Consider the following 22453-nt stretch of genomic DNA (forward strand, 5'->3'; position numbering starts at 1 on the left):
TCTATTTTATATATAGGAGTTTGTATCTGCTAATCCCAAACTCCTAATTTATCCCTCACCCATCCGCTTTCCCTTTGGTAACCATAGGTTTGTTTTCTGTACCTGTGAGTCTGTTTCTGTTTTGTAAATAAGTTCATTTGTATCATATTTCTGCTTTATTGACTATGCCAAAGCCTTTGACTGTGTGGATCACATAAACTGTGGAAAATTCTGAAAGAGATGGGAATACCAGACCACCTGACCTGACTTTTGAGAAACCTGCATGCAGGTCAGGAAGCAACAGTTAGAACTGAACATGGAACAACAGACTGGTTCCAAATAGGAAAAGGAGTACGTCAAGGCTGTATATTGTCACCCTACTTATTTAACTTCTAGGCAGAGTACATCATGAGAAATGCTGGGCTGGAGAGAGCACAAGCTGGAATCAAGATTGCCGGGAGAAATATCAATAACCTCAGATATGCAGATGACACCACCCTTATGGCAGAAAGTGAAGAAGAACTAAAGAGTCTCTTGATGAAAGTGAAAGAGGAGAGTGAAAAAGTTGGCTTAAAGCTCAACATTCAGAAAACTAAGATCATGGCATCTGGTCCCATCACTTCATGGCAAACAGATGGGGAAACAGTGGAAACCATGGCTGACTTAATTTTTCTGGGCTCCAGAGTCACTGCAGATGGTGATTGCAGCCATGAAATTAAAAAACACTTACTCCTTGGAAGGAAAGTTATGACCAACCTAGACAGCATATTAAAAAGCAGAGACATTACTTTGTCAACAAAGGTCCATCTAGTCAAGGCTATGGTTTTGCCAGTAGTCATGTATGGATGTGAGAGTTGGGATGGATGTGAGAGTTGGACTGTAAAGAAAGCTGAGCACAGAAGAATTGATGCTTTTGAACCGTGGTGATGGAGAAGACTCTTGAGAGTCCCTTGGACTGCAAGGAGATCCAACCAGTCCATCCTAAAGCAGATCAGTCCTGGGTGTTCATTGGAAGGGCTGATGTTGAAGCTGAAACTCCAATACTTTGGCCACGTGATGCAAAGAGCTGACTCATTGGAAAAGACTCTGATGCTGGGAGGAATGGGGGCAGGAGGAGAAGGGGACGACAGAGGATGAGATGGTTGGATGGCATCACCGACTCAATGGAGATGGGTTTGGGTGGACTCCGGGAGTTGGTGATGGACAGGGAGGCCTGGCGTGCTGCGGTTCATGGGGTCGCAAAGAGTCAGACACAACTGAGCAACTGAACTGAACTGACTGAACTGTGTCATATTTTAGGTTCCACATATAAGTGATGTCGTATGATAATCACCTTCCTCTGACTTAAATTTCACTTAGAATGATAATCTCTAGGTCCATCCATGTTGCTGTCAGTGGCATTATTTCATTTTTTTCTGTGGCTGAGTAGTATTCCATTGTGTTTGTGTGTGTCCCATCTTTTTTTATGCATTCATCTGCAGGTGGACATTCAGGTTGCTTCCATGTGTTGGTTATTGAGTAGTGCTGCAGTGAACGTGCGCGCATGCTCAGTCATGTCTGACTCTTTGTGACCCCATGGACTGTAGTCTGCCAGTCTTTCCAGGGATCTTCCCAACCCAAGGATCAAACCTGGGTCTCCTGCATTGCAGGCAGATTCTTTACAGTCTGAACCACTGTTGTCCACAGTGGTTGCATTAACATTTTCACTAACAGTGTAGAAAAGTTCTCTTTTCTCCATACTCTCTCCAGTATTTATCATGTGTAGACTTTTTAATGATGGCCACTCTGATAGGTGTGAGGGGATAGCTCATGGTAGTTTTGATTTGCGTTTCTCTGTGTTGATATTCTTGATGTTGAACAGCCTTTCATGTGCCTATTGACCATCTGTATGCCTTCTTTGAAGAAATGTCTGTTTAGGTCTTCTGTTCATTTTTAGATTGGGTTGCTTAGTTTTTGATATTGAGTTGTATGAAGTGTATGTATATCTTGGATATTATTAAACCCTTGTCTATTGTATCATTTGCAAATATTTCCTCCCATTCCAAAGGTTGTCTTTTCGTTTGGTTGATGGTTTCCTTTGCTGTGAAAAGCTTTTAAGTTTGATTAGTTCCTGTTTGTTTATTTTTGCTTTTATTTCTGGACAAAAGGCATTTTGATCTTTTCTAGATCAACTGGATATCCCTGTATAGCTACTAATTTAGGCAAGATAAGCCGTCAAATCCTTCTCTTCTTAATAAGGTGATGAAGAAGGTGAGCTGGAGGTACGTGATCACTAGGCAGACCAGTGCTTTATTAACTTACTTGCTTCATAGCACTCTCCTTCTCTAGTTCGTCCAGGTGGGCCAAAATTATTGTTTTAAACAACAACAACATATTCTCATATTATAAATACAGAAGGAGAAAGAGAAGAGAATTCACTATAAGAAATATTACTGATTAAATGTTGTCTTGAGAAGCCCTATTTAATTGTTGAGAGCTATACAGTCTCATCTCTGAGGAAAGAGAAGACCTAGCTCAGAATGGAGCCCGGAGCAGTCAGAAAAAGACAAAAACAGATCGAGACTGACTGTGGGAGAAATGGCACTTGGGTGAGAACTCTACAGCTGATTCTCTTTAAAGGGCGAGCCCCCAGAATCCTGGGTCCCTCCTCTGTGCATGGCAGTCTACCTCATTCAATCTCTCCAGGCTCACACGATTATTCTTTCTCCTTCCCTAGTCTTCCTGCTACACAGGGAGCACTCATCTGCTCGGGACTAAAAGTGGGAGTTAAGTGAGGCACAGCATCAAGGTCTAGTCAGGAAAATAGAGATCATGCCTGATATTTCAAACAGAGGGATTTAATACAGAGAGTTACACAAGTATTAGAAGACTAAAAGAGCCAAAAGGGACCCTGGAATAACCCAGATATTAGCCACCATAGGAAGTGGCTACTAAGCCTCTGGCTGGGGAATTACAAAGGGAGAGGTGGGATCTCTGCACTGTGGGAGCTCAGAGAAGAGGCGCCTGGAGGCCGTTCAGATCTCGGAGGGTTGCCCTCTGGCTTATGCTTGGACCTCAGACCAGGTGATGCTGTGGCTGGTTCTTAGACCTTCAGGGAGACAGATGCTGCTGAGGTGACAGTGTCGGTAGAAGCTGGGGTTTGGAGCCGCGATGGCCTCCTGGTGCTGGAGAGATATGGACAAGAACAGGAAAGAGGAAGGAGTCCATTCATCCTCCCCTCTTCCTCCTCCATTCCAGTAGAAATTGCTCAGAATTGAGGAGTAAAACAAGCTTAATGATCCGTCCTGGACCATCTTAGAGAGGAACGCACACACCCAGCTGCCACAGTAATAAAGCAAGCACCCAGACTTGGCCACTTGGTAACCTCTAGGCCAGGGCTTGGTTGGCAGTAAAGGAAACCCAGAGAAGGAGCTGGTGGAGTGAGAAGGAGATGGAAGTCTTACAACAGCCCAGACAGAGTGCTCACACCAGGACCCATTGCATAGCGTGTATGAGGCTAATTTACATAATCCTGGCTCCCATCCATTGTGACTGGCTCAGGACCAAAGGAAGACCTAACTGTCAAGTGGTGAGGAGGGTTTAAGTAATTGGAATTGATGCTAGATACAGTTTCCCAGGTGGTGCTAGTGGTAAAGAAGCCGCCTGCCATTGCAGGAGACTTAAGAGACACAGGTTCGATCCCTGGGTCAGAAAGACTCCATGGAGGAGGGCATGGCAACCCACTCCAGTATTTTTTTTTTTTTTCAAATGTTGTGTGTGTGTGTGTGCCTGTTTTGAAGAAGAAACAGTCAATTTTATTGGGCTCAGACTAGGAATCCACAGCTGTAGGTATACATATATCCCCTCCCTTTTGACCCTCCCTCCCATCTCCCTCCCCATCTCACCCCTCTAGGTTGATACAGAGCCCCTGTGTGTGTTTCCTGAGCCATACAGCAAATTCCAGTTGGCTATCTGTTTAAATGGGAGAAGGCAATGGCACCCCACTCCAGTACTGTTGCCTGGAAAATCCCATGGATGGAGGAACCTGGTGGGCTGCAGTCCATGGGATCGCTAAGAGTCAGACACAACTGAGTGACTTCACTTTCACTTTCCACTTTCATGCATTGGAGAAGGAAATGGCAACCCACTGCAGTGTTCTTGCCTGGAGAATCCCATGGACAGAGAAGCCTGGTAGGCTGAAGTCCATGGGGTCGCACAGAGTCCGACACAACTAAAGTGACTTAGCAGCAGCAGCATCTGTTTAAATATGGTTATGTAAGTGTCCACGTTACTCTCTCCATATATCTCCGCCTCTCCCCATGTCCATAAGTCTATTCTCTCTGTCTTTTTCTCCATTGCTGCCCTGAAAGTAAATTCTTCAGTACTGTTTTTCTAGATTCTGTATATATGCGTTAGAATACGATATTTATCTTTCTCTTTCTGACTTACTTCACTCTGTATAATAGGTTCTAGGTTCATCCACCTGAGTAGAACTGACTCAGATGCATTCCTTTTTATGGCTAGTAATAGTCCATTGTGTATGTGTACCACAACTTCTTCATCCATTCATCTGTTGATGGACATCTGGATTGCTTCCGTGTTCTAGCTATTGTAAGTAGTAGTGCTGCAGTGAACAATGGGATACATGTGTCTCTTTCAGTTTTGGTTTCCTCAGGGTAGATGCCTAGTAGTGGGATTGCTTGCTCATATGGTGATGTTATTCCTAGTTTTTTAAGGAATCTGCACACTGTTCTCCATAGTGGCTGTATCAATTTACGCTCCCACCAACAGTGCAAGGGCATTCCCTTTTCTCCACACCCTCTCCAGCATTTATTGTTTGTAGACTTTTTGATGATGCCCATTCTGACCGGTGTGACGTGATATCTCATTGTAGTTTTGGTTTGCATTTTCTAATAATGAGCAATGTTGAGCATCTTTTCATGTGTTTATTAGCCATCTGTATGTCTTCTTTGGAGAAATGTCTGTTTGGGTCTTTTTCCCACTTTTGGCTTGGGTTGTTTGTTTTTCTGATATTGAGTTGTTTGAATTGCTTGTATATTTTGGAAATTAATCCTTTGTCGGTTGTTTCATTTGCTATTATTTTCTCCCATTCTGAGGGTTGTCTTTTCAGCTTGTTTATAGTTTCCTTTGCTGTGCAGAAGCTTTTAAGTTTGATCAGGTCCCACTTGTTTACTTTTGTTTTTATTTCCATTACTCCAGGTCATAGAGGATCTTACTTTGATTTATGTCATTGAGTGTTCTGCCTATGTTTTCCTCTTAAGAGTTTTATAGTTTCTGGTCTTACATTTAGGTCTTTAATCCATTTTGAGAAAAATGTGGACCGCTTCACGAATTTGCATGTCATCCTTGTGGAAGGGCCATGCTAATCTTCTCTGTATCATTCCAGTTTTAGTATATGTGCTGCCAAAGTAAGCACCCACTTCACTGTTCTGGCCTGGAGAATCCCATGGACAGAGGTGCCTGACGGGCTACAGTCTATAGGGTCGCAAAGAGTTGGACACAACCAAAGCAACTTAGCACACACATATCAGTCGCCCAACTACACTGGGAAATTTGCATGAGACAAGGCTTCAGAGCTAAGCCTTGCCTGCCCCCCAGTTTAGTATTAAAGTAGGCAGTAGATGGGATGGATAGAAGGAAAAGAGGGGAGGGGAGGGAGAGAAACGGAGAGAGCAGGGAAGGAAGAAGAGGATGGAGGGAGGGGAAAAGGGAGGAGCAGGCAGGCTAGTCAAGCCTTGCTCCAGTTCCCAGCTGCAGGGCCCAGTAAGAATAGAAGTAGCCTTTCCTGCTCGGCTCACTGAGCACTCTCTGCAGAGATGACGATGCTAGTAGTAACAAAGTTTGTCTTGATTTCTTCCCTTAGTGAAGATTCAGAAACAGTGGACACTGAGCTGCTGTAGAAGACAGAAGCTGGTGCTGGTCGTGTTCTTCTGGCCGTCGTCCCGGCACGGGGGCCCCTGGAGTGCTCAGGGTGGCTGCTCCCATCTTGGCAGCTTGTCCCCTAGCCTGTCCCTGCCTGTGGCTGGCTTCCCACCAACTCAGTGCCCTTGACCTCACACTTGCTGATGGTTGTAGAATACCTGTCAGGCTGGGCAACAGTAATAACCACTCTCACCCTTAAAATCTGGGAGAAAAAGGCACCTACTTAGTAGAAACATAGCAAAAGGACTTGAATAGACAGCTCTCAGAAAGAGGAAACACAGATGGCTCTAAAACAAATGAAAAGATGCTCGCTTTTTTTTATTTAGGTGTCATTGACATATAAAATTATATTAATTTCAGGTATATAAGGAGTCAGTATTTGTATATCAACCTCAACATGGGAAATGTAATTTACAAGCTCTAGATTGCAAAGATCAAAAAATTTAACCTCATATATTTAGCTCATGGTAACTCCTCTGTAGGGAATGGTTTGGAAATATCTACCAAAACTGAGCAGCCATTCTACTTCTAGGTATTTGTCATTCAGATACACTTTTATACATGTGAAATGAAATATTATGCAAAGATATTAATTGCAACATTGTTTATAATAGCAAAAGTTAGAAGGGACCTAATGCCCATCAGAGGGAGTCAGGTAAATTATGGTACATAAATTCAGAAATTTCCACAACCATTAAAAAGGATGAAGCAATGTTACACGTATCTACATGGAACAATCCCCAGTATATAAAACCTTAAAAAATAAGGAAATGAACAGTGCATGTAGTATTTGTGTTCAAGATAATATATATTTCAGAATGAAAAATTTCAAACCATTTAAAATACTTGTGTACATATGTATGTGTTTGTGTGCACATGTATATGTGGATATGTATGTTATGCTTCTGTGTGCATAGAATATCCCTGGGAGTAGAAACATAGAACTGAAAACAGATCTTCTAGGGAGAGAGGGGTCAGGTGGACTGGACACAGAGGTTGGAAGATGGAGATTTACTTTTCCCTGCTTACTCTTTGGAACATTTGCATTTTATAATTGTCTGTTACCTGGTCAAAAAACGAACAGATTGAAAGCTGGGGTGAAAATCCATTCTAAGTCTTGCGGGGTAGACGGTCTTTCTGGAGGGCCGGCCTTCTTCCATTGAGGGGGGTTTATCCAGAGGCTGGAAGTTACTGGAAGGCATGTGCTTAGGAGAGTGGATAGCTCGCCATGGCTGCCTTCCGGCGCAGACACGGGTGATGGTCAGAATCCAGGCAGTCCGCGCTCCCTCCGCCCTGTCTGCTCCTGCGCCCTTCGGAGCCAGGCTCTCGGTGCTCTGGGTCCGCTTCTCCAGAATGGAGGTCTCTGAGCACAGAGGCCAGTGCCCTGCCATTTTACCCAGCCCTCGCCGTGACGTCCAGCTTACAGAAACATCTTCCACGTTGGGAGACACCTTGTGGTCGTGACATCTTTTCACCCGGATTCCTGCATCTGTAACCGTAGGTCAGCCTTTTAATGTCTCCAGCATCTCTGGCATCAGCCAGCGTGTATGTAGTAAGAGCTCCGTAAGTATCGAATGATGCGTCTCAAGGATGAGTAGTTTATGATCGGATCCTTCCCAGCCCTTACAGTAAGGATGGAGCCAAATCTTCCCAAATGGGACCCAGGGCAGCCCCCTAGGGGAGGGAGGTGGAGGCCCCGCAGTGAAAGATGCCAGCGTTATAGCTCAGACCTCCACCCAGGGGTATCATGGGAGACCCGGAGAGGGGACCGTCACAGTCCCCTCTTGCATCACCAGCTCCGTGGCTGGGACACAAGTTCGGAAGGACTGGATGGATGTGATGGGTCAGATGGAGGGAAGTCCAGATCCACGCCGTAGAGCTGACTCTTGCAGACGCCACCCTGTCCCCGTAGAGGAATCCGAGAAAGTGCCTGGCGGGCTGGTTCCACGCCCTGAGCTGACCCACACCGCGGGAGCAGCTGGGAACTCGGCAAGGAGTCCGGAGTGTAATAGTGCGCTCTGAGGTCACAAACAGAACCGCCTCAGAAAGCACGGCAGCTGAGATCTCTTCCCTGGAGGCCGACAACTAATCCCGTGGAAAGACTACCGGGAAGAGTGTAAACAGTGGGGCAGAGTTTCCCCGAAAAAGCCCAGCCTCCCACCCCTCCTCCTGGCTAAGCAGGAAGCCCAGAGGACTCAGCGGGGAAGGGTGCACAAATCTAATTAGTGACTGTAGCTGAGTGAAAGCCGCTTAGTCGTGTCTGACTCTTTGTGACCCCATGGACTATACAGTCCATGGAATTCTCCAGGCTAGAATCCTGGAGTGGGTAGCATACCCCTTCTCCAGCCCATCTTCCTGACCCAGGAATCAACCTGGGGTCTCCTGCATTGCAGGCCAGTTCTTTACCAACTGAGCTATCAGGGACTACAGCTAACTACTTGTTAATTCCTAACATCCCTGAGAGATCCAGGCTGCTCTTGCCTTGTTCCTCCTCAGCTCCCCGTCAGCAGAGCCCTGTCCTGTCTTCTCTGCCCCCTAAAACACTGGTTTCAGCTGTGTGATTCTGAGTGGCTGGGCGAGGGGAGGAAGAGAACTTAACCTGGAGCATCCCCCGTGAGTCTGCTGAAGGTTTGCTCCCTGCCAAGGCTTGCATGGGCTCAGGTACATCCGGGCTGCCCAGGTGAATGGGGTGCCAGAAGAGACCCTTGGCCACGAGGGGCACATCGCAGCCTGGGCTTGGAGCCGGGCAGTGCTGGCCTGTGGTTCTAGGCAGACCCCTGCCTCAGGGCCGTTGGCCAGAGTCAGTAGCCTGAGGGGAACACAGTGTTCTTCCGGAATGGCATCTTTAAGGCACAAAATGTTGTTCTCTGTAATGAAAAGAGTCTGAGTCACTTTATTTTTATTTGTTTATATCAATTATCTCTTTTTTATAAAGTACTGATAGTGGGGTTTAACCTTTGCCATTCATTAAAAAGTTTCGAGCGCAGCTTTCTCAGACTGTGTTCCTCTGCTACTCCTAAAACAAGGACAGCGGATTTGTGTGAGTCGTTTTGTATGTCAGGTAAATAAATACCTTCTTAAGCCCCTCACTAAGAATCTGCTGCATCTGGTGATGTTTCCAGAGTTCTGATCCCAGCCCAGGCAGGGTACCCTTCCCTCCCCACTCCTGACTGGGGTGATCTTGCAGTCTAACTTCAGTCTTTGTCTGTACCTTTCCTGGGGCAGGGGGAGGGGAAGAGGATTTGAAGAGTTGAATTTTACAAGGCTCTAATCTCTAAGATTCCTGCCAAGAAGCAATTGTCTTCTGATTTCATGGCTGCAGTCACTGTCTGCAGTGATTTTGGAGCCCAAGAAGAGGAAATCTATCACTGTTTCCATCTTTCCACTTCTATTTGCCATGCAGTAATGGGACTGGATGCCATGATCTTAGTTTGTTTTTTTTTTTTTTTTAAATATTTAGTCTTAAGCTGGCTCTTTCACTTTCCTCCTTCACTGTCATCAAGAGGCTCTTTAGCTCCTCTTCACTTTCCGCCATTAGGTATCATCCACATGTCTGAGGTTGTTGATGTTTCCCCCACCTATCTTGATTCCAGCTTGTAACTCATCCAGCCCGGCATTGTTCACGATGTGCTCAGCATATAGGTTAAACAAATTGAGTGACAGCAGACAGCCCTGTCGTACTCCTTTCTCGATCTGAACCAATCAGTTGTTCCATACAGGGTTCAAACTGTTGCTTCTTGACCTGCATACTGGTATCTCAGGAGACAGGTAAGATGGTCGGGTATTCCCATCTCTCTAAGAGCTTTCCAGGGTTTGTCATGATCCACATAGTCAAAGGCTTTAGTGTAGTCAATGAAACAGAGATAGATGTTTTTCTTTTTTTTTTTTTTTTTTTTTTCATGAATATAGAGGCAAAATCTTTATTTTATTTTTATTTTTTTATTTTTTTATTTTTTTAATTTTATTTTATTTTTAAACTTTATGCAATTGTGTTGGTTTTGAGATAGATGTTTTTCTAAAATTCCCTTGCTTTCTCTGTAATCCAACGAATGTTGTCAATTTGATCTCTAGTTCCTCTTCCTTTTTTAAACCCTGCTTGGACATCTGCAAGTTCTTGGTTCGCATAATGCTGAAGCCTATCTAGCATGTAAGATTTTAAGCATGACCTTACTAGCATAGGAGATGAGTGCAATTGTCTGATGGTTTAGCACATTCTTTGATACTACCCTTCTTGGGGATTGGGATGAGGACTGACCTTTTCCAGGCCAGTGGCTGCTGCTGAGTCTTCCAGATTTGCTGACATAATGAATGCAAAACCTTGATGACATCATCCTTTAGGGATTTGAGTAGTTCTGCTGGAATTTCATCTCATCCACTAGCTTTATTAACAGCAGTGCTTCTTAAGGCCCACCTGATTTCATACTCCAGAATGTCTGGATCTGGGTAACTAATCACACCATTGTAGTAATCTGTTTCATTAAGACCTTTTTCATACAGTTCTTCCATGCGTTCTTACCATCTCTTCTTGATCTCTTCAGCGTCTGCTAGGTCTCTACCATTTTTATCCCTTATTGTGCCCATCTTTGGGTGGAATGCTCCCTTGATGTTTCCAGCTTTCCTGAAGAGATCTCTAGTCATTCCCCTTTCGTTGTTTCCTTCTATTATTAAGCACTGCTCGAAGAAGGCCTTCTTGTCTCTTCTAGCTGTTTTTTGGAACTCTGAATTTAATTGGATGTACCTTTCCCTCTCTCTCTCTCTCTTGCTTTTCACTTCTCTTCATTCTTCACTATTTGTAAAGCCTCTTCAGACAACCACTCTGCCTTCTTCTTTTTTTTTTTTCTTGGGATGGTTTTGTTCACCGCCTCCTGTCCGGCATTACGGACCTCTGTCCATAGTACTTCAGGCACACTGCTAACTAGATCTAGTCCCATCAATCTGTTCCTTACCTCTACTGTGAAATCATACGGGAATTGATTGAAGTCATACCTGGCCAGCCTATTGTTTTTCCTGGTTTTCTTTAAGCCTGAATTTTGCTAGAGGAAGCTGATGATCTGAGCCACAGTCAGCTCCAGGTCTTGTTTTTGCTGACTGTATACAGCTTCTCCATCTTCACCTACTAAGAATGTAATCAATTCAATTTTGGTATGGACCATTTGGCAGGAGAAAAATGACAAACCTAGGCAGTGTGTTGAAAAGCAGAGACATTACTCTGCTGACAAAGATCTGCATAGTAAAGGCTATGGTCTTCCTAGAGGTCACATATGGTTGTCAGAGCCGGACCGTAAAGAAGGCAGAACGCCAAAGAATTGATGCCCTTGAACTGTGGTGCTAGAGAAGACTCCTGAAAGTCCCTTGGACTGCAAGGAAATCAAAGCAGTCAATCTTAAGGGTTGAATATTAACTAAACCCTGAATATAAACTAACCCTGAATATTAACTAAAAGGACTGATGCTGAAGCTGAATCTCCAGTATTTTAGTCATCGATGTGAACAGCTAACTCATTGGAAAAGTCCCTGATGCTGGGAAAGATTGAGGGCAGAAGTGGGTATCAGAGGATGAGATGGTTGGATGGCATCACTGATGCAACGAACATGAACTTGGGCAAACTCCGGGAGATGATGATGGACAGGGACGCCTGGCATGCTGCAGTCCATGGGGTCGCAAAGAGTCGGACATGACTGAGCGACTGAACAGTAACAATCTCTAAGAACTGGAAGGGGCCTTGTGGAGGGGGGGTCATCTGGTTTCATCTCCCGTCTGAGGCACCACCCTCTGAATGCTAGCAGGGATGGGAATCCAGGGAGGGGAGCGTGTAACTGTTATAGGCTCCTTTGGGTCGTAGCCAAAAATCTGCCCCTAACTTCCATCTCTTGGCTCCAGTTCTTTCTTCTGGGGTGACTTAGAATGAATCTAATTAATTCTCTTTCCATGTGGCCCCGTGGCCTTTTTCCAGGCTAAACTTTAACTTATTAGCGTGCCTACCCTGAGGAGCCCTTCCAGACCCTCCTTGAAGTGGCTTCCGCGTGACAGTATCTTTTGTAAAATAGGGTGCCTAGAATGAGTCCGCCTTGCCTGAGTCAACATTCGCACGTGGGTACTTTCTCTCACTCTCAGGCCGAATGCTCATCTCCCCATCTAGGCCCTGGTGGCCACGTGGCCTGAGGTGACGGCAGGAGTGACCATGGCTGCTGCGCTTGCCCTACGCTCCCGCAGGACGTGGCCTTGCGCTCCCGTGGCCTTGCACCCCCATGGCCTTGCCCTCCTGCAAAGGAAGAGCAGCCATGTGTGGGTGGGGCTGCTCGATGCCTCTCTGCCCACCGTCAGCAGCGCCCTGGGTCTCCAGGGTGTGTGGGTTTGATGGGAGGGGCCCTATGGGATCTTTCTGTGTGTCTTCTCCCTCCTTGGAACAGCGACCTAAGAGCTCTTGCCCCATCCCGTGGAACTGCTCGCTGATGCTTCTTTAGCAGAGGGGAGCCCCGGGCTCGCTCAGACCGTAGCCGGCCGTTCCCAGGGCCACCTTCACTTGCTGTTGGGACTGCCCAGGTGCTCTATGTTCCTGCGGGGTGAGCAGGCTGCCACCCACCCTTGCCCCGAGCCGGCTGGCCAGTGTGGAACTGAGGACCCCGCCACCACCAGCGCGGGCCCGAGCTTGGGCGCCCATCTCACCTCTGCTCCTCACAGCCCTCCTCACACCAGCACCCTGGTTGCGACAATGCCTTTCCCAAATACCGTTTATGAATATTGCAGCCGCATCGTTTCCAAACTCATCTTGGAGCTATTTCGTGCTTCGGTCTTCTGTCAGTTCCTTTAAAAAAAAAAAAATTGGAGTAGAGGTGCTTTACAATGTTATGTTACTTTCTGTTGTACAACCTCGTGAATCATTTGCATGTATACATATATCCGCTCTCTCCTGGGCCTCCCTTCCACCTCCTCCATCCTCCCCTCTTTAGGTCATCACAGAGCACTAAGCTGAGCCCCTAGGCCTTAGAGTAGCTTCCTGCTAGCTATCTGCTTCATCCATAGTAGTGCATATATGTCAGTCCCTTTTGAAGAAGGCAAGAGGCAGTTCCGGTGGTTAAAGTCAGCATTAAAGAGACGATGGCTTAAGTGGTAAAGAATCCGCCTGCAATGCAGGAGATGCAGGTTCGATCCCTGGGTTGGTGAAGATTCCCCTGGAGAAGGAAATGACAACCCAGTCCAGTATTCCTATATGGAAAGTCCCATGGACAGAAGAGCCTGGTGTGGGCTATTGTTTATAGGGTTGCAAAGAGTTGGACACAATTGAGCACGCACACACAATGAGACCGGACCCATGGGCTCAATACCCATAGAGAGAAATTGCATCCTGGCCACCGACAGCACCCCAGGCAGGGGCATGGGGAGCAGGCACGGCCCCGGGGTGAGAAGCAGCAGCCACTCAGGACAGTGCGCAGACAAGCTCTTGGCTCCACAGCACCTCCTGCGCTCAGTCGGATCCTTCCTCAGCGTGGAGATGAGCACAGCCCACAGTGAGTGGGAGCAGTGAGGGGAGAATAAAGCCCGCTCTGCCAGGCAGGAACAGCTCCTCCCCTTCCCCTGGGGTGGCTGGCGTGTCTAACCGGCGGTAGCGTCCGAGAACTCCGGGAGAGACGCTGCTGTCTCTGCCGGGAGCTTGGTTGTATCATTGTGTTCTTTGCTGAGAAATCGAAGTAATTTGGAGTCGTTTACCTAGCAACAGCTTTAGGAAAAGAACATGTCAGAGAGATGTGCTGACATCACCCTTTCAGAGGTGCATGTGGTGTAGGTGCCGTGTCTTCTCTCCCTTTCCAGCTCCCCCGCTACGTTCCTTTCATGGTGACAGGAAGTGGGATGACCAGGGTGGCCTTCCTGACCCACTGTCCTTTGTTAACGTCTAGGTGTTCTCAGCCAGTCCCTGCCAGGCGCCTCTTCTCCTGGGCACACACACAAGTGTCGATGATGCTTCAGCTGTGGGCACTTCTGTCCATTGGCTCCATGGCCCACAGCTGGGGCCAGATGTGCATACCTAGGGTTTCTTGATTGGGGATTTTGCAACAACTGTCATTTTTGATTAGGGATCTGAGAGTCTTGTGACTGAGTACTCAGAAGGACTCAGGCACCCATATATGTTTATTCAGTGACCGTTTAACCATGGGCGCCCTGATCCCAGGGGCCTGAGGGGAAAGGAGCCGGTTCATGGTCTCAGACTTGCGCCGCCTCCCGTCCAGAAGAGGCATCTCCTCGCGGCTGTCCTGCCTCTGCTGCCTTCCCGGGACGGGGATGCCCAGAGGGTCCTGAGCCCGTCCCGGGATGAAGGGCTTCAGCTGCTGGCGAGTTTCTCTGCCTGTAGAGTGGCCCTCCCCTGCCCACCTACCACCCCCATCCTGCTTCCAAAGCTAGCCCGTTCTATATTTGCAGGCGCTTCTCTTCTCTTCTCCAGGGTCTCTGTGATTCCAGAGAAACAGTGCCATCTGCCACCCCGTGCCCCCGTGCCGCGGTCCCCAGACCGCCACTGTCCCGTGCGTGCATACTTGGATGAGAAGGCAAAGCAAACCCTCTAAGCTCAGCCGCCTCCATCCTAGCACCATGTCAGCTTACTGGCGTCAGCCCATCGTCCCGGTGACCCAGGCTTTGAGACTCTTGTCTCTGTCCTCTGCGTTTCCCAAAGCCGGAGCTGCAGAGCCAAATCTCAAGGGTAGGTGGGGAGTTGGGGGCCCTGAGCATGCTATTAGCCTCTGGGCACATATTCTCACGGGCGTCAGATGAAGCTCAGTGTGACGCATGTCCAGGCTGCCTGTCTAAACGCTGCGCACACGGTCAGTGATTCATAAATGCCTGGGGCGGCGGAGGGCGGGGAGGGGTGGTCTGGGGGTGTCCCTGGCAGTCCCATGGCTAAGACTCTGCACTTCCACTGTAGGGGGCACAGGTTCGGCCCCTGGTTGCGGAACTAAGATGCCACATGCCATGCCAGCATGGTCAAAAAAAGAAAGACTGTCAAACCATCTTAAAAACTGCCCGCGTGGGTAAGTGGTTTTCCGGGCCAGGTGGCAGGGAGCCTGCCCCGCACTGTCCCCATCCCTTTGTTTTCGGGAGGCAGCTTTCAGGAGCTCATTTGCTGAACTGTCTCCACTGTGTTACGTAGCATGGTTGTGAGTCAGGGATAAACAGTAGCCCAAAATAGGCTGTTTAAAAACAAAAATAGGAAAGAAACACGTTAAGGAAGAGAAGTGGCTGGGGAGTGCGGTCCGACCGGGCAGCCTCTGGCCCTGGCGGCCGGAGTGGAGATCCTGGCAGCGGCGGCAGGGACGGGCTTCTGGCAGGCCGGCCCCCACCCATCTGGTTCTGGAGAGAGAAAATGTGTGTTTTCTTGGCACCTCTTTCCACCTGCACGGTCAGGATAAGAAGAAGCGGCTCCAGTTTGTTCTCCCCACTTTCTCAATTTCACATGAAATGATTCTGCTTTATGGCAGTGAGCACTTCAGTAAGTGCCCGCCCACAGGGCCTGTGGCTGGGAGGTGGGCAGGATGAAAAACAGCGCAGGTTGGCTTCTTCAGGATGTGACATCGAGTGTGAACAGTGTGATTTATTAAAGACTGCTGTTCATGCCAGTTAAAGTGTGCACACAGTGCCCCCAGCAAACGACTCTTGCTCGGGATGGCAGGAAGGCCCCCAGGGCGGTCAGAGTCACCCCTTCCTTCCTCCCTGTCCCCCTGCTGGATGCCCTGTGGAGGCTCAGCCCGTGACCAGGATCAAATACCTGCGGCTCTATGTTAACAAAAGCCCATCCAGGCACTGGGAGCACGCGCCTCAGTGGCCCCGGTCTGAATTAACAGTTGCCATGACAAGGCATGTAAACATGTTCCTCCAGGCTCGTTCCCCCCATTACACAGATGGAGAAACTGAGGAGCCCTGGGAGAGGGGGTGACCAAGCAGCTTAGTGACGATGATGTTTGAAAACAGAAGCCTGCTGCTTCCCGCTTCCTGTTTCCTTAGCGCCATGAGTAGAGGGGATGAAATGAGATTTGGAGGCAGAAGAGTTAAAGGCACCAGGCAGAGAAGCGGGGCTCCGTGTGAGCCTCCCCTCCACGTGGTCCGAGGCCCAGCACCGCTTCAGAGCGCAGGCGGCCGAGCACACCCAGAGCCACACAGCCCTGGGCTCCAAGCGCGACTTGGTGACCCCTTAGCTTTCAGACCTTGAGAAGGTTGCTCTGCCTCTCTGAGCCTTGGTTTCCCTTTCCGTGAAGTGGGGCTGATGATACCCCTTGAGAGGGTGGTTGTGAGGCTGTGGCATGCCTCCTCAAAGGCCCTGGTGACCCGTAAACGCTCAGTGCTCGTCTGTCCCCTTGCTCAGCGTGTGAACCACTGGTGGGGCCCTCTGCAGAGTCAGCCCTCTGAGAGGCCCCCGGAACAGGGGGCCCGGAGGCTGGCTCTTGGACCAGCAGCGTCCACGTCACCAGGGATCCTGGTAGAAACGCAGATCCAGGCCCGCCCAGGCGTCCTGGATCACAACCTCTGGGGGACGGGACCGTGCATTCTAACACTGAGAACCAGCTCTAGGATTTCACATGTCAGTTTTGAACAAATTAGAACCATGTAGTTCTTTTTCATGAGAGGGTGTGAAAGAAGCAGTTGAGTTTGGTTTTGTTTTGTTTTTGGAAAAATACCGAGGCCTCCAAAGCTGGGTTTGAGGCCCAGGTTTGTAAATTACATGAAGGTAAGAAATGGTTCCTCTAGCCCTAGAGTAGCAAGAGCCTGTTCTTCAGACCTCCTGTCCATATTCCCACGGGTTTGAAAACAGACCTGGCAGCTTACAGGCTCGGAAGCCTGGGCAGCTGTGGTCCTGCTGGGCATCTTTCAATAAGGTAGCCCATGGACAGGGAAAGGCTCCTGCCCTGTAGATGTATCAGATGAAAGCTCTAAATTGAGCTGTGAAGGAAAGTCTGAAAGTGCAGGACCATTTGATGAACTGCTCCACAATCTCTCTAGGCCGGGGCTACCGAAATAAAACTACCAAAGCCCCTTATTATTTCTCCCCCATCAGATCTGAGTGTTGTTAAACGTCAAGTGCTGTCAGGAGTGGGCTGTTTTAATGAAGACAGCACATAAAGTCCTTCTGAATAATTAATGAAATGGGGATAGCTGAAGCCAGTACATGGTGCAGAGTGCCCTGCTGTTTCTCAGATCCTGAGCCAGCCCCCGGGAACCAGTCTGATGTAGGAGCTCATTCTCAAAGGGAAAAACAGCCTCCACTGTTCTCAGAGTAGAAAATGGCACCAAGGCGACCCATATATCTATGTGTACACACACATAAACACATAGGGTGTGGGGCTGGGGTTCACAGTATCTACTAGATGGAGAGGCACAGGTGCAAGCCAGTCAGCTCAAAGAGATGGGGACCGAATTTGAGGCAGTTGAACTGAGGTGGACGAGCCTAGAGCCTGTTACACAGAGCGAAGTAAGTCAGAGAAAAACCAGTATCATTTATTAACACATATATATGGAATCTAGGAAAATGGTACCGATGAACCTGTTTGCAGGACAGAAACAGAGACACAGACGTGAAAAACAGACTTGTGGACACAGTGAGGGAAGCAGAGGGCGGGATGAACTGAGAGAGTCGCACTGAAATACACACACCACCGTGTGTAAAGCAGATAGCCAGTGGGAAGCTGCATTATGACAGGGAGCTCAGCCTGGTGCTCTGTGATGACCCAGAGGGGTGGGATGCGGAGGTGGGAGGGAGGCTCAAGAGCCAGGGCATGTATGTATACTTACAGCTGATTTCACATTGTTGTACGGCGGAAACTAATACAACATTACAAAGAAATTATCCTCCAATTAAAAAAAAAGATGGTGACCAAGTGCTAGAGCAGTTCCTGGTGTCCCCGACAGAACCAGCTTTTCCCCCTTTCAATGTTATAGCAGAGAACAGGTCCTGAGGGGACCCTGGGACCATGGCTTTTACTATTAGGAGTAGCCCTTCTGTCTGTTAACATACGGTACACAGTCTCTGTGACACACACCAACTGGCGTCAGTCCCGAGGGTGCTGTCTGAGGCAGTGGGCAGGGTCAGTGAGAGGGAATATATTCTTTGGCCTCAAAATCCATCAGTCACCACATCCTGTGACTGTTCTGCAGCATCTCTGAAAGTCACCTCTGCATTCCATTTCTCTGTTGGGTATCCTCCAAGCCTGCCCACTCACAAAGGCCCTCTGTGGAGGCAGAAAACCCTCAATCTCACATCCAGGATGGTGATGTGGGATGTTGTATGTGCACCTGCATCCCAGGGATACGGATGGATATGTTGGTGGTCCTTGCTGATTGGGGCCACCACATTTGTGTTCTGGACTCTGGCCAAGGCAAGCTTGTCTGGGAGGTGAGAGCCATCTTCCTTTGTAGCATGACGGCACTCAAGATGGGAAACTCGTCTTTTCCCTGTCTTAGAATGGCTGAGAGTCAGTGGATGACATTGCTGCTTCATGGGGCCAGAAAGTGAGAGTCTATCTGTCCAGCTGTAGGGACCCAAGAGCCAAGCAGAGGGGGTCATGATGTTCCTCATCCCTCAGGAGAACCAGCAAGGTAATGACTGAGCACTGGATGAGCAGGAGGGGCATCAGACAGCAGGGTGTCAGAGCCTCTGGCTAGAGAACTTGCCTGAGTAGATGGAGGGAGGAAGCTCTGTTTAGTCGCTCAGTCAGATCCGACTCTTTGTAACCCCATGGACTGCTGCATGCCAGGCCTCCCTGTCCATCACCAACTCCCAGAGCTTGCTCAAACTCATGTCCATTGAATCAGTAATGCCATCCAACCATCTCTTCCTCTGTCATCCCTTTCTCCTCCTGCCTTAAATCTTTCCCAGCCTCAGGGTCTTTTCCAATGAGTCAGTTCTTTGCATCAGGTGGCCAAAGTATTGGAGTTTCAGCTTCAACATCAGTCCTTCCAATGAATATTTAGGACTGATTTCCTTTAGGATGGACTGGTTGGATCTCCTTGTAGTCCAAGGGACTCTCAGGAGTCTTCTCCAACACCACAGTTCAAAAGCATCAATTCTTCTGCACTCAGCTTTCTTTATGGTCCAACTCTCACATCCATACATGACTACTGGAGAAACCATAGCTTTGACTAGACAGACCTTTGTTGGCAGAGTAATGTCTCTGCTTTTTAAGATGCTGTCTAGGTTGGTCATAGCTTTTCTTCCAAGGAGCAAGTGTCTTTTAATTTCATGGCTGACTGAACTGAACTGAACTGAAATGATAGATAATTGTAGGTAAAGCTAAAGGACAGACTCAGGTCCTTCAAACTGTTCTCCAAGGAGGATTCAACCAGACCACCTGGGCTTGGGTTGTGGTCTCTGGACCCTTTTGAGGCAATAGAGCTTCAAGCAAGAATATTAGTATAGGTGAGTAATTTCTATCTCATAGTGTTGTGCGAATTCACCAAGTTTGTGTATTCTTTGTAAACTGAATAGCAGATTGCATATTCTTTGTAAACTACTCACGTGTGGACAGAGACTAGGGTTCTGGTTGACTGAAAGGAAGGATGAGAAGAAAGCATCACTGCAGTTTGTTCATATTCTGCTCACCAGCCTTTTTCTTCTAAAAATGGTCAGCAGTGGGGTGGGCTTTGAAAAGACCTCGTTAGAGCCAAGATGGCGGCCACAGGCTCCGCAGTGTTGCCTGACCTGACAGCGGAGCGAACCTTTGATGGGGTAAGTGATAGCTCATTCAGCAGCTCAGCTAACTCCTCTCCCAGTAGGAAGGATTGATTTCTTCCCCCGGATAGGGATAGGGATTTGTGCTGATTCAGCAGCTGAATGAATCTGCATGGATAAGAGAGTTTCTCTGGTCATCTTTCTCAGAGGGTCCAGTAGAAGGAAGAACGACTAGGGCAGCCGGTGTTCAGTCCCACATGTGGCAAGTTCTGCTCCTGGGGGCGGTGAGGGAGTAAAGACTCAGCATCGTGTGAAAATGAACTGCATCTTCCTACTATTTGAATTTCAATACCTTGGGCATAGATAGCCTAGGAGATTGCAGCATAGCACTGCAAGTCTGCGATTTGCTGATGTTCCAAAAACACCTTTAGAATGGCAAAACTTTATTGAGAAATAATCTGTGCACAATAAAATATATCCATTTAATGTATTTTCCAGTTGTATATACACTGAAAAGCAGTCCCATAATCAAGGTGCTCAACATCTTTGCTATCCCCAAAGACTCCTAGAGCCCCTTTGTGGTCTGATTCTCCCTCTGCTCCAGCCCCAGGCCACCACCGACATGCTTTTTGTTACTATAAATCAGTTTGCACTTCACACAAATAGAATAATATCACATGTGTTATTTTGTTGATGTCTTCTTTCACTCAGGATACATTTTTTATTGTGGTAAATAATATATAACATAAAAAAGTTACCATTGTGATAATTTTTAGTCTACAGTTCAGTGGTACAGCCACATTGTTATGCAGCCACCATCCACATTCAGAACAGTTTTCCCCTCGCAAAACTAAAACTCTGTAACCATTTAACACGAACTCCCCTCTCCTCTCAAGCCCTGGCAACCACCATTGTGTTGTTTGTCGGTTTGACTACTCTAGGCACTTCAGATCGGTGGAAGTCTTGCCGTATTTGTCCCTTTGTGCCTGGCTTATTTCATTTACCGTGTCTTCAGGGTTCATCCATGTCGTAGCCAGTGTCAGAATCCCCTTTTTATAGCTGATTAATATTGAACTATGGATATAGACCGCGTTTTGCGTACCCATCCATCTTGCAGTAGACGCTGGGTTGCTTCTACCTTTCTGCCGCCGTGAACTTGGGTGTAGGAATCTCTCTTCTGGTTCTTGCTTTGAATTCTTTGGGGCATGTGTGTGGTAATTCTACGCTTGACTTTTGGGAGAACCTCCATACTCTTTTTCCATAGTGGCTGCACCATTCTACCATGTTACTTTTTAAACAGAGTTTTGCCTTAGACCTGCACCTTGTTCTGATTATCCCTTTCCATTCCAGAAAACCAATTAGACATATCCTTTGACTTCCCATAGCCCTGCACGATAATGGTCTTTTCCTTCAGTATCCCGAGCCTCTGCCTTTCCAGTCCTTCATACTGATGTAATTGCTCAGAGAATGGCTCAGCCTTAATAACCTCAAGTGAAATTGCATGGCTCACTTTCTATTAGCTACAGCCATTCCCCTCTGTGTCCTACCTGTCCCTCATTAGCTGCAGTTATTATGCAACCTGCCAGTATCCTGTGAGCAATATCAGGATACAGCCGCCCACATCCTGTTAACTCCTTCTGTTACACCCCTGCCTTGGTCCTCTTCATTGAATCTGTTATGCTATATATACTTCCTACTTATGCATGTAGCTGTAACTTAAATAATCTGGCCTGTTCACTATCCCCCAATCTTTTGCAACCATCATCTGACATCCTGTTCGTAACATCTTCACTGCTGACTCACTGTTCCCTTGTTGATAAGTCCAGGTAACAAAAGCCCACCAGGCAGCTGCACACATCGATTCTGGGGGCCCAGCTCTGAATGTACAGTGTGTGCAGGGGGCCTTAGTGTAGGATCTTTTCCTCTGAGCAGTGCGGTACAGCCCACCAGTCATCTTAATGGAGAGAGAGAGATTGAGTGTGTGTGTGTGCATGCATGTGTTTGAGGATGTAGGGATAAGGGAATTTTCCAGACACACAGGATTGGAAAGCTGGTAAGAAGGGACAACATGGAAGAAGACTACTTACTGGGGAAAGGTGAGGGGGTGAGAGGACTGCGGGATGGTGTCAGTGTTCGCTTGGTGGGACAGAGCCCTTTTTGATGCCACATTTTCCATTCATGGTTGACAAGTCCGGATGACTGTGCGGCATAGCAGCCCTTGGCATGTCACCAAAATAGCCGCCCACCCCAGGTTCTTTTCAGTTTTATGATCCTGTGCTTATCTAAGCTCTGATGAAGGGGGGCTATGCCCCTAGCACGCCCCCTACACTTGGGCCAGACCTGCTTGGTTAGCAGCTGCTGCAAGTGAAGACCTCGTTCCTTCAGGTGAGCACAGAGGAAGACGTTCACATCTAGAACAGGGCCAGGCCCACAGCAGAGGCCCGTAAAGTGTTGGTTGAATGCGGTGGAAGGGCGACTTGTGCAATCTGTCTTTGCCTTGTCATCACCGATCTTAACTCCTGAGGTCAGGAAAGGAGAATGGGTTCTTGGCAGCCATCTGGCACACACTGGGGTGACTGGCTGTAGGCACACGCATGTGATAAAAAGACTAATGAGCTGTGTGGACATAAGAGAGTTCCCAGGAAATCCTTTGTGTTTCTGAAACACTTTTTTAAAACGCTACCAAATCTGTGACCTTCTTTGATTCCATATGCTTTCCTGTATGTTGGGCCTCCCTTTGTGTGGATGGAGAAGCTGAGATGGTGCTGGGGTCTCCGAGCAGAGTCGGGACTGCGGCCATCTCGCTGCCTCTCTGCCTTGCACACAGTGACGTGAGGGGGGATTTCCAGGGCCCAGCGGTGGTCCAGACTGAACTCACCTCTAGTTAGGGCTCCCTACACTTGT

The 22453-nt window shown here is 47.9% G+C and overlaps 1 protein-coding gene and 1 non-coding gene across 6 annotated transcripts in view; one reads left to right on the top strand and one right to left on the bottom strand.

Annotated features, from left to right (window-relative positions):
- The window catches only part of HHAT (hedgehog acyltransferase), a 365640-nt gene that overhangs the window by 332921 nt on the left and 10266 nt on the right, over window positions 1-22453 (top strand). The gene's annotated exons all lie outside the window — the stretch shown is intronic.
- On the bottom strand, window positions 5289-5395 carry LOC138991323 (U6 spliceosomal RNA). The gene has a single exon (XR_011467345.1). It is a non-coding gene; the product is annotated as a U6 spliceosomal RNA (small nuclear RNA).

The sequence above is a fragment of the Bos mutus genome, chromosome 16 (assembly GCF_027580195.1).
Source record: "Bos mutus isolate GX-2022 chromosome 16, NWIPB_WYAK_1.1, whole genome shotgun sequence".
NCBI lineage: Eukaryota > Metazoa > Chordata > Mammalia > Artiodactyla > Bovidae > Bos > Bos mutus.